Below are 11,802 nucleotides of genomic sequence, written 5' to 3'. Positions count from 1 at the left end.
AACCTCAAGAAAGTAGTGTTTTGTTTTCTTGTACCATAAACCGATAAATGCATGGTCACTATTTGCAAGAGCAGACTGCGCAGCTAGCGCTGGAGTTATTCATGTGAATGTTTGCAGCATAAAAAAAAACCATAAAAGTGAGTGAGAGTGATCTGTGAAGACAAATTTGCAAATTGCAACACATCCTCGTAGGCCTTATTTAGTTTCCAAAATATTTTGTAAAATTTTTCACATTCTCCATCACATTAAATATTACGGCACATGCATGGAGCACTAAATATAGATAAAAGAAATAACTAATTACACAGTTTACCTATAATTTGCGAGACAAATCTTTTGAGCCTAATTAGTCCATGATTAGATAATATTTATCAAATACAAAAGAAAGTGTTGTTGTTTCTATTTTGCAAAATTTTTTAGATAGCATAGTAGCATAAATATATACTAGCATCCGAGACAGAGACGACAGCCGAAGAGAAGAAATTGATGTCTGTGCGGCGCTGTGGGCTGATATATGGGCCTCTCAAATTGGCCTACCTGATGACCCTGGTGGGACTGCAGTTGGATCAACATCGGACGACTAAGACACGCTGACTGCAGACTACAGTCGTTGCAGCGACTGCAGACAAGCTGCGTCGTATCTCAAGATGGCAACGGGGCCTCGATCCCCGATTTCCCCGTGGGAAATTCACCTATTAGGGGACGGGGATGGGATCAGTTTACTCTCCACGGAGATCTAATGGGTAGAAAATCAATCCCCGTCGGGTCTGGCGCCCCCGTCCCCGATCCCCGCAAACCCGACCTGCTAAGAGAGCATGCAGTGTCACAGACTTAAAGGTTCACACCAATTCGGCCCATCGAGGCCCATCGATGGCTTGAGTATACAAACTTCTAACCCTAATCCCCTCAGCTCTGGAATTGAATCCCCCGGTCTCCAGCCACTCTGAAGTCTGCAGCCGCCACTAGGAGCAGAGGACGGCCACAGCCTCGCCGGTCTGAGCCCCTCCACCAGTCCGCCCTCCCTTGGTGTGCTGCATGACCGGAGCCCCAAGCCTGACCAGCACGGGTTGCCATGGCCCCTGCACAGGAAGCTTGTCGCTAAATGCACACGGAAGATTGATGTTGCTTTTTTGCATCTCCTTTTTCTCTTCGTTGGATAGCAGAGCCGCAGAGGCATATCTTGTTGTTTTGCATCTACTTTTGCATCCTAACACAAGCACTTGTGTATTTGTGAGATTTTTTTTGTGATTTATTTGCAACTGTAAATTGTAAAGTACAATCTTATTTTCTAATCCAAGATGCGTTTGTGGTGAGCATTTTTTCCTTTTAGATTGTTGATTTGAGCAATCCTTTTTCAACTTATATTGCGGGGACGGGGACCCCGTCAGGGATGCATTCCCCGCTCGGGTTCGGGGATGGGGAGAGAACGTTCCCCACGAGCTTTCACGGGGACGGGGACGGGGAAAATCTTGCCTCGCGGGGACGAGGATGGGAGGATGAAACCTGATGGGGAATTCCTCGTTGCCATCTTTACTCGTATCGTATTCGTAGATCGTTTTGTTTCCTCGGCTTTGGCCTCCGTCGCAAGAAAGAAGCTGAGAAGGGGAGAAAGGGGGACGTGTTAGGTCCGGTGTTGTGCGGCAGTTGGGCCGGACCAAGTCAATCATGTGTTAGTGTTCGTTGAAGCTTGGGCCAGCGTATTACTCGGTCTATGGGCTTTTTTTTGGGGGGGAGCTTTTTTTAGAAGCTTTCGGACTTCAGTTTTTTTATTGCCTCAACTTTCGATTAAGCTTAGGCCAACGTATTACTCGAGGAGTACTTTGAATCTATATTGTAGCGTGTCCGGACAGCAGATGAACTTGAGAAATCATTAATTCACTTTGCCAGGCGGTAGTGCTGTAGATCAAGGATATTTTAGATGTACATAAAGTGGCCTCGAGTGAAAAGTACTTAGGAATGCCAATAGATGTGGGCACATCAATGCCTTCATCTATCTCAAGGAACGGGTCTGGAAGAAGGTGCAGGGTTGGATGGATCAATGTCTATGTGCTGGAGGCAAGGAAGTCCTAGGGGCTGTTTAATTTCTGAAAAAATTTGCAAAAACCTTTAAACCTAAAACCCTGAATAACTCAGACCTTATTTAGTTCTTGAAGTTTTTTTTATGCTAAAAAGCCAAAACCCAAAAAGCATAAGCAGTACACCAAAATGATGACAATGGAGTTTTGACTCAGATAAGATAAGTGCTTCTTTTTTTTGTTCTTCAAAGAAAAAAAAGGAAATTGTAGAAAGGTGTGGTTAGGTAAAATTGGTGCCTAGTCGCTCAAAGGAGCATAGGAGATCATTATACCACAGCCAACAATTTGCATCGGGCAATGGTCACTAGAACATAGTATTAACAACCAACAATTGGTCGCTATAAATTTCTAACTGGGAATCTGTCGCTATTTTTCTTTGTACCGATCGGATCGGACGCTATAGACCTATAGTGACGCCACTTACGACGACTTATACATCGGTCGCTATAATTTTATAGTGACTGATGATCAATCGCTATAGCGGCTTATAGCAACTTTTTTTCTGACGCTATAGATTGGTTGTTATATAGTGGATGGTGAACTTTGCAGATTAGGAAGGAAAAGAAGAGATATATATTAGTATATACTTATATAGTATCTTTGTCTGAAACTCTGAATAATTGAATGAATATATGTCCCTGGTGCTAACAAAAACGTGCATGGACCATCCCGTCGGCGGCGCCAACTGCCAGTGCCAGGTGATGGAGAAGCTTGCCTTGCCGGCACACACACTAGTGCGCGCCGCACAAACACCATCATTTTATTTCGTCTGATTGTCTGAACCTGAATTATTATGAACAGCACGGTTTACAGTTTATATATATACTAGGTAGCGTGCCCGTGCGTTGCTACGGAATAAATATTTTTTTATTAAAAACGTACCGATCGCACGATAAGAAAATAATATTGTGAAATTAAATACCTACATTAAAGTAACATTTAATCAAAAAGTAAAGTTTGTAAATTTAATAGTCACGAAAAGCGCGGCGTCGCAGGTTCACCAACTCTATCCCCCGTCGCTGGCCCAGCCAAGAGCTGAGCAGAGCTTTTGCTCAGAACCCTCGCCAACACTATGGAGACGGCGCTCTTCTCTGGCCGACATGTAGCCCCACCGCCAGCTTGCCCGCGGCCAAACCACACGCACCGAGCATGTACGTGACGAAGGACACCTAATGAACGCAGCCTCACCGCCGGCAAGCCCACGGCCAAACCACGCAGCTAGGGCTGTGCACACATACAAGGAGGAAAGACACCATACCACAGAAAAACTCTAGTAGAAGGTCGTGCAGGGGCTCCGCCGCTCGGGAGAACCTGCAACACTGAGGTTGCGCTAGTGGGAGGTTGCACCAGCACGTGTCCACGTCGCGTCACGGAGCTCCGCGCTTAGTGAGTTCCGCCGACCCAGGGGCTGCCGCGGCCGCTGCCACGGCAGTGCCCTGGGACCCTGAACCCCACGACAATGCTCATCTGCTCGGGAGCACCGCGATAGTTGGGGATCCCTTCGACCCATGAAGAGCCGGCTGTCGCCCGAGGCGGATCTGTGCTAGGGGAACGTCGAATCGCCCACCAGTGAGCCCAAGGTGCCGAAGACAATGCGAAAGAGGAAGGCGAGGTAGACGCTCGCCTGGGGACACTGGCCGAACGCGGCCACTGGCTCCGACCGAGATTGGACGCCAGGCCACCCGGCCACCAGATCCGACCGGCACAATGATCCGACTGGCAGATCCGGCCAACACCAAGTCGTTCGGCCGCCGGAACGACGCCACCGGAGAAGAAACAGTGAAGCACGAGAAAGGAGAGGAGAAAGAGGTGGGAGGATGAGGAAGTTGCAGCAGCGGCCTTTTGGACAGCAGAGCCGCGGGCCGCCGCCACCGCATACCGGAGAGGGCGGTGACGGCGGCCGAAGTGGCGGCCCTGAGGGGCCTTCGGCAGCAACGGCGACAGTTTCCCCCGAGTCGCCGCAGAGGGACGACGCGGGGGTCACGGGCCTTTTTGGTGGCTTGAATTTTGTGCTTGGCTAAAATTCTTATTGATAGTTTGCAATCAAGCTATGCATCTGTGGTATAGTATATTTGTATATATGGACATTCCCCAGCTCCTCGTGATAGTCTTCTCCAGTCTCCCGTCCTCTAGTTTCCCCACTGCTGATATAGTAGCAAATCAAGAAGTTGCTACGATTAAGATGTATTTGTCATCTTGTTAGCCTTCGAAATGAAGTGGTACAAATTCAATTAATTCAGACTTAGATGATGAAAATGGTGCAAAATGGCATTGCTAATTCATGCGAGCCAAGCAAGTGAGAGAACTGTACTTACCTTTGAGTACCCTAAACATAGTTGTTAATGATTTTCATGATAGATTACCCAATAAAAAAAAGGATTTTCATGACAGACTCCGAGGTGCCATTTGATAACCTTCCATGATACACAACACCATATCCACCCACACAAAGTACATTATCTTTTGCAAAACAGTTGGTTGCAAGCTCTAGATTTGTGAGAGTGAACCAATGGCCCCAACCAAGATAATCTGAGTTCCTCACAGCCATCCATAATGCAAAAAAAAAAAACAAAGACATTGTTTCTTCTCTTTGTTTCAACCTGCTGAGCCAACTAAACTGCATATTTGTTAAGTTTCAACAGGCTCAGGCTCTTACTGAATATGGAGTAAAAGCCCATCCAGTACAACAAAAATCATTGGCTGGAAATTTGTCCACCATCCCCACTTCCTTGATATCTTTATACGGTGGAGGTATCTGGGCCATTCAACAGTCATTGAGTGCCTTGCGTGATCTCTTGATACAACTTTGAATGATAAGGCATATGAGACGAATGAGAAGAATACCCAAACGAGGCGCTCCAACAGCAATCCCAATCACAACCCAAAGTTGAAGGCCAAAGAAAATTGTTCTCTCATGTAGGGATTTAGTAAGACTGGAGTTTGATGATATTTTTTATCATGAAATACCTGGAAGAGGATAAGAACATGCCATGAACAAATGAAATACATAACAATTAACAAGATTGCAATTACAATGTAGGCTGAGCTGGTCCTAGTGAAGGCGTTGCTCAACTGCTCCTTGAACAGGTATTAGTGTGACATACTAATTAAGCAACATTGTAACCATCTAAGAACAAGACAAAAAAGTCTTGATTATTTTAAGCAATTTCCTACTAGATCATGTTCAACCATCCTTAAACCATCAAAAGGTGTCGTATTTATAGTAGCATGCGATGTCGGTATACAATATAAATCTAAGATAGGCAATCCTACTTGCCTTGGTGGATAAACAACACAAGCTGCTATTAATCATAAGCATTTGAAAAATAGATCACCAAAAATTGCAGAAGCAGACAGGTACATGAAAGAGAAGCTGTCAGTGAGGAACTTACGGTTAAAGGTTGACACGGCGAAAAAATTCCAGTCTTTACTGGAGATGCTCAGCAATGACAGCAGATGCAAGCCCTCCTAAATCTAATCAGAGCATTTTTGTCTAGAGGTAGCTCCAATCCTGAATCTTCTCCAAAAATGAAAACCTGAAATACCAGGTTTGGGTCGAACATCAGGTCAAAAATCATGGCCTGAACAAGTAGTACACACAACACAAAAAATCGATATAAAAAGATTCACAATTCATATGCTCGTAGGAAAAAACGCATGGAAATCTCCATAGTGCAATCAAATCTCTACAACTAAAAAAATCCTATGGTCAACATCTACCTGCTAGGATGATTGGTCGTGCGACCCGTGTCTACCCGGCAATACGTGTACACACATGCGATCCTACCCCTCCGTCTTATTATTTCCCTTTTCCAAAAAAAAAGATCCTCAATCACCAGAAGGCAATCAACACCACATGCAATCTTGCCGGACATGCAAAACAAGGACGAGTTATAAGAAATTTATGGTTTTTGTTAAAAACGAAGAATGATTAGAATACAACTGATCTTAATTGATTTCACCCCTCCTCTATAAAGTCACTGTCCAGCGAAAATGCAGCACTATCAGAATGCCAATAGTCCAATAGTGGTTTCACTAAAACAAAAAGGAATGACATATCAAACTTCAGTTTCAGGAAATAACAAAAAGAAGTTACCCCTCAATCACACCCTCCAACCACACTAAATCGAGACTCGCCACTCGAATCCAGCGAGCCCGGCCAGTCAAATCTGACTATTCCAAGAAGACAGTTGTGGGCCTAGAATGCTTACAAGGTTCGGTTAGCAAGTTCTAAGTCATACACGAAAAACAAGCCAGCAAGTTAGCATTGGTGCCATTGATGCTAAATGCCAAATGAAACAAGATCAGGCTGGTACCATTTTTGTGTGCCTACTTGCCGACCGGAGCTGAGGAAGCCGCTGCTATCAAGGAGGCAAGGAGCATCAGGAAGCTGCACGATCCTCCACTTAATCGAGGACGACATTCGACGGCGGCGATGTACAATACACCTGGGCTGGCTGGATTCGACTCCCTTGATTTCGCACCACCCACGCCTGTCTCGTGTCGCTAAGCTCCGTCCGCGCCGCGCTGCGCCGAGCGGAGAAAGTCGCTGAGCTCCGTCCACGCCACGCCAAGTCCACGAGGCCACGCCGCATGGAGAAGGTTATGGATCTCCATCCGCGGGAGGACGCCGAAGCCACCACAAGCTCCGCTCCGTGGATCGACTGCGCTCGGGTCTCGTGGCGGACGGCGACCGGCGCGCGGCGGACGCTCTCGTCGAGGCGAGGCACAGATCGACTGCGCTCGGCGCCCGGTCTCGCGACGGACTCTCGGCCGCCGAGGCGCGGCGGATCGACTGCGCTCGGCGCCAGATCTGACGGCGGACGGTGCTCGACGGCAGGTCTTGCCGAGGCGCGGATCGACTGCGTTCGACGCTCGGTCTCAGGGCGGACGGCGCTCGGCGGAATGTCTTGCCGAGGCAAGGCGCGGATCGACTGAGCTCGGTTGCTGCGGAGCGGATCGACTGCGCGCGGACAAGATAGGAAAGGGGGAGGGGATCGGGGAGGGGATGACGGATGTTTCCAAGTACGAACGCTGCGGAGGCGCGGACGTACGGCGGGGGCAGGACGAAACCAAATGTCGCACGACAAAACTTTGTAGGAGATTATTATTCGTCGTGGGGTGATGTGATGTGATGTGTTGTTCGGCCTTGTTTAGTTTACAAATCACATCGAATCTTTAGACGTATGCATGGAGTATTAAATATAGATAAAAATAAAAACTAATTACATAGTTTGGTCAGAATTGACGAGACGAGTTTTTTGAGCCTAGTTAGTCTATAATTAAATAATATTTATCAAAACAAGGCCTAGCTTTATCTACAGAGGGTGTGGTGAGTCGTCTTTGGCAGGCAGACATCTGACAGTCGGTGCCAGGTCGGATTCGTACGTAGTACTAGGTTCTTTCTCCCCTTTCGCTTTAATTTGTGATTAGATTAGAAGCGTGCTAACAGAGGAAGAGATTTCATCATACGTCCAGCCGATCTGTGTCCATCGCTGCGTCAGATTCTCAGTCAGTGTAGCAGCTCCAGCCATGTGGGGAGCAACTGCACGGCTGTGCTTCTTTCACACAGTAGTACGTACATGCTTCACCATCGTGTACATTTTTTCTCTCTTTTGAGAGAGAGAGAGCGGATGTCCTCTACATTGATTTTTTTAGAATACTATGTCCTCTACATTGATGACAGGCCTTGATAACCTAGGCGATTAGGCTGTGAGACTGAGACCCCCGGACCGACAGTGATGTGATGATGACTCGTATGCAATCGGCCCAGTGAAGTTCTTGGGCCTTTAGCCTATCTCACTATTTTTTTTTTCACCGGGGCCGGTGCCGAGGGTGTGTCGTCGTCTCGCGCCCGCCAAAAAAGAAGAACGAAGATACAGAACACCTATTACAGCGGCCAGTGAATAGCCCACTGGGGGCCCATTAGTGTCGAGCGGTAACAATAGGCCCAAGCGTGGTTTGCTCAATTCAGACCGGCCCATCTAGTTTACATGGATATACATTGCTACGTGTACATTGTTCCAGTTTCCACTGCGTCAGTGACGCCACACACCATATGACAGTAGACGTCGGATCGGGTGCACACTTCACAATCAATCATAAATAAAAATATATATATTAATAATATATAGCAGCATGAAATGACGATGCGTTCATGCATGCGTATATACCTCGATTTTATTTATTTGTTGTAGCTAGGGACAGACACATACCGAACGATCCATGCGACACTTTGTAACCGATATTCTTTCGTCCATGTGATCTACCAAAAGGCAACCAACAATGGCAAACATCTTTTTTCTACTATACTACGGAGTACTACCAGTATCTGCGGGCCGGGTATCATATCATTGCCTGTGCGATCACACGCATATATACGAAGACACGCTGAGCTGCCGACAGGCCCGGTCCTGGGGGGTTCGAGCTGTGCAATGGCACAGGGCCCTCGCAGGCAAGGGGTCTAATTTCTAGTCTACGTATGTATACTATTAGTTATAGCTGGTATACGATTTCAGTCCAATAAAAAATATGTATATGCCTATAAGCAAATATGGCACTAGGAGTGTACAACAGTACAAGACGTCTTCAAGCCCATACTTGTCCACGTAAAGTGTTGTGCTCAATTGCCCTTGTTCCTAGTAGCAACTCCAACCCACCTCCTAAACAAATTCCTATTCTAAATCTAGAGACTTGATTTAAAAAAATCAACTCCAACCCACCTCCTACTTGGGCTCCCATTTTCCATGCCCTCCCAAATTATAGTTTCAGCCTCTCAAATCTAAAACCCCCTATCATACTTGTTTAGGAGGTGGGTTGGAGTTGGGTCATAATTTGAGCCCCTACTTTTTTATCATAGCATGTAAATAAAAAAAATTAAGGGCTTAATTTAGGGAATTGGGATGGAGTTGCTCTAAGCCCCTTTATTGATTCTTTAGAACCTCTTTTGAGATTATAATTTGGGATTGAGGAATAATTAATGATGCAGTGAGAGGAGTGAATAATTATTATCTCGGTTCTCAACTTAGCAACTCTCCAAAAAAGAAAAAGAAATCAACAAAAACTTGGTAATTTACGAACACTCGGTTTATTTTATATTTTAACACTGAAGTGAATCTAATACAATGGTATTTGATAATTTCTAAATTTCTAGTGTCCACGTGTTACCAAAAATGGATGCATTTAAAAGTAAAAATAGAAAAAATATATAGATATAATCTATATGTATATCATTATAATTAAAATGAAGGGTCCATATTTCTTACTTCGCACCAGGCCTATAAATTGACAGGACCGGGCCTGGCTGCCGATTGCCGGGCCGGGGTCCTCTCGCTCTGCGGCGTTTTGTTGGTGCAGCGCGGTACAATCTCGCTGCCAAAAGCGGATCGGATCGCAGCGGCTGCTCCTGCTCGCCTCGCCTGCTCCCATCCCATCGGCGCGCCGGCCGCGCTCGTCAGAGCTGCAGGCAGAGGTTTCAGAGCTGCCAGCCAGCCATTGGGAGGCGGAGAAAAACCGACACCATACAAGGCCGTCCGGCGACACAATAATGAATACTGTACTGAGTAGACTTGCTTCCTCTACACAAAATATCGCCATAAGAATTTGTATCGGTCAACTTTCTTTAGTTTGATAAGCTTTATCAAAAAATTGTTAACATCTATATCTATAAATAAATTTGTTATAAAATATAATTAGTGATTTATTTAATAATACTGATTATGTATTATAAATATTAATACTTCTTTTATATATGTTCAAAGTTGAAAACTATTCGACTTATTAGAGAGTGAGAATGACACTTTACATGATGCTAGATATTTCCCTCTTCAATACTATGCTACTCCGTGATTGTTTGAGCTAGTTACGTCACTCCGAATTCACCCAGCCTATCCATATCTCCCTATAAACCACAACCATATGTTCCCCAACTTTGACCCGCGAATCCACCCGGCTAAAATATCTGGATCGTCTCACCCTCTCCATCCTCTCTCTCTCTCTCTCTCTACTAGATCTAGCGCCGCATAGGTGGCATCCTCGCGGTGCCCGCCGTCCCGTGTGGCGACGCCCCGGTGCACCCGCGCTTAAACGGTGGTCACAGCGGTGGACTGGCGGTCGTTGCCCCCTCCACCACGCTCTGCGTGCATGTCATTCTCTCTCTCCCACTTCTCCTACTCTATCTTCCCCCCCTCTCTCTCGCTCGCTCGCTCTCGCTCTCTCTTACTCTATCTCTCCCTCTCCTTGTGCCTCTCCCTCTACCTGGCGCGGTGGCGCACTAGTGCGTCTAGGCCCCGGTGATTACTATCCCTCATCTCTCTCTCTCTCTCTCTCTCTCTCTCTCTCTCTCTCTCTCTCTCTCTCCGCGGGGGTGAATCTGGCAGTGGGCGCTCGCCTCGGCACGGCCCAGCCCTACCACGGCCGTGGCTAGGCCCCTGCGCAGGTGCCCACCCAAAGTGGCAGCCCCCCAGCACGGTTGCTGCTACTCACCGGGACGAGCTAGCGCCAGGCCCTCCGACTCCTGTGCTAGTGTTACTCGTTATTTCTAAAGAGGAGAGTATAGGAACTGGAGCACTGTATACTCCTATATGCACCAGTAGTAGTACATACTAGCACAAGGCGTAAAGCTTTTTCTTGTAGAGAAATAGAAAAAGGATCGGTTTTTTTGGATTTCTTTAGAGAAGAAGCATTTATTTTATTTCTTTAGTAAAGTTCAAGACACAAGGCCGGCCGTTAGACATGAAGAAATGTATGGTTCTTGGCTCCAAAATTTTACATACCTTTGAAAAGTTTGAAATCTATTCCCTCTAATCTAATCTAAATTATAAAATGTTTTGGTTTTCTAGAACTACATACATTGTTTTTTGCTATGTGTCTAGAGACATAAAGAGGTCTCGTTTGAATCCTTAGAGATTTTAAGAATTTGGATAATAAAAATCTCAGAATCATAGAATCCCTTCCAAACAGACTAGCTTCTAGTGGATTTTAACATACAAACACAAAATCCAATAAAACACATTAGATTTTTTTTTATCTAGATTCTTAACATCTCTAAGGATCCAAAGAGGACCAAAGTGCATATCTAAGTGTATAGCCAAAACTTATGCGTCTAGAAAACTAAAACGCCTTATAGTTCAGAATGATAGGAGTACCTTATTATCTACTCTATATACATTGTTTTTATATAATTAATTAATGAGTAAAATACACTGTCGGCCCTTTAACTTGTCGCCCTGTGCCACTTTGGTCCATGAACTTGCAAACGCGAAAAAGAAGCCCCTAAACTTGTCAGCATGTGCCACTTTGGCCCATGAACTTGCAAACGCGAAAAAGTGCCCCCTGAACTTGTCGATCCGTGCCACTTTGATCCATGAACATGCAAATACGAAAATAACACTGGCTGCATGGCACTGTTCTGCCACGTGGCCGCCTCTGGTAAGCCATGCATGACACCGTTTATGGTGATGATGTCAGCACTTCTTTTTAAATTTACGAAATTGATATATTTTTTTTCGTAGTGCCAAATATACCAAATAATATATCAATTTTAATCGCCTCGTCGAGCTCTTTCTAATGGTGTACTCCGTTTTGTTGTTTGAGATAGTTTTATTTAATCATTTTGTACAGGTGGAACAGCTGCCTGAGAGATTTGCGTGCGTGTAGTGGAAGAACAGATAAGGCTCTGTGCATGCAGTGGATGAATGAAGAAGAGATAAGGCTCTGTGCGAGGAAG

The 11,802-nt window shown here is 45.7% G+C and overlaps 1 long non-coding RNA gene across 4 annotated transcripts; it reads right to left on the bottom strand.

Moving 5' to 3' along the window:
- Positions 4,373-7,166, bottom strand: LOC110436845. Of its 4 annotated transcripts, XR_002454705.1 has the most exons (4): positions 6,392-7,166; positions 6,172-6,273; positions 5,468-5,611; positions 4,373-5,042 (listed from the first exon to the last, which is right to left on the bottom strand). It is a non-coding gene; the product is annotated as an uncharacterized LOC110436845 (long non-coding RNA). The 4 variants fall into 4 exon arrangements; XR_002454702.1 differs by lacking the exon at positions 6,172-6,273 and having other exon boundaries at positions 6,392-7,153; XR_002454703.1 differs by lacking the exon at positions 6,392-7,166 and having other exon boundaries at positions 6,172-6,385.

Source organism: Sorghum bicolor, chromosome 7 (assembly GCF_000003195.3).
Source record: "Sorghum bicolor cultivar BTx623 chromosome 7, Sorghum_bicolor_NCBIv3, whole genome shotgun sequence".
NCBI classification, from domain to species: Eukaryota; Viridiplantae; Streptophyta; class Magnoliopsida; order Poales; family Poaceae; genus Sorghum; species Sorghum bicolor.
Note: the sequence above shows the minus strand (reverse complement) of the source record. Positions and strands in the feature narration are given on the sequence as shown.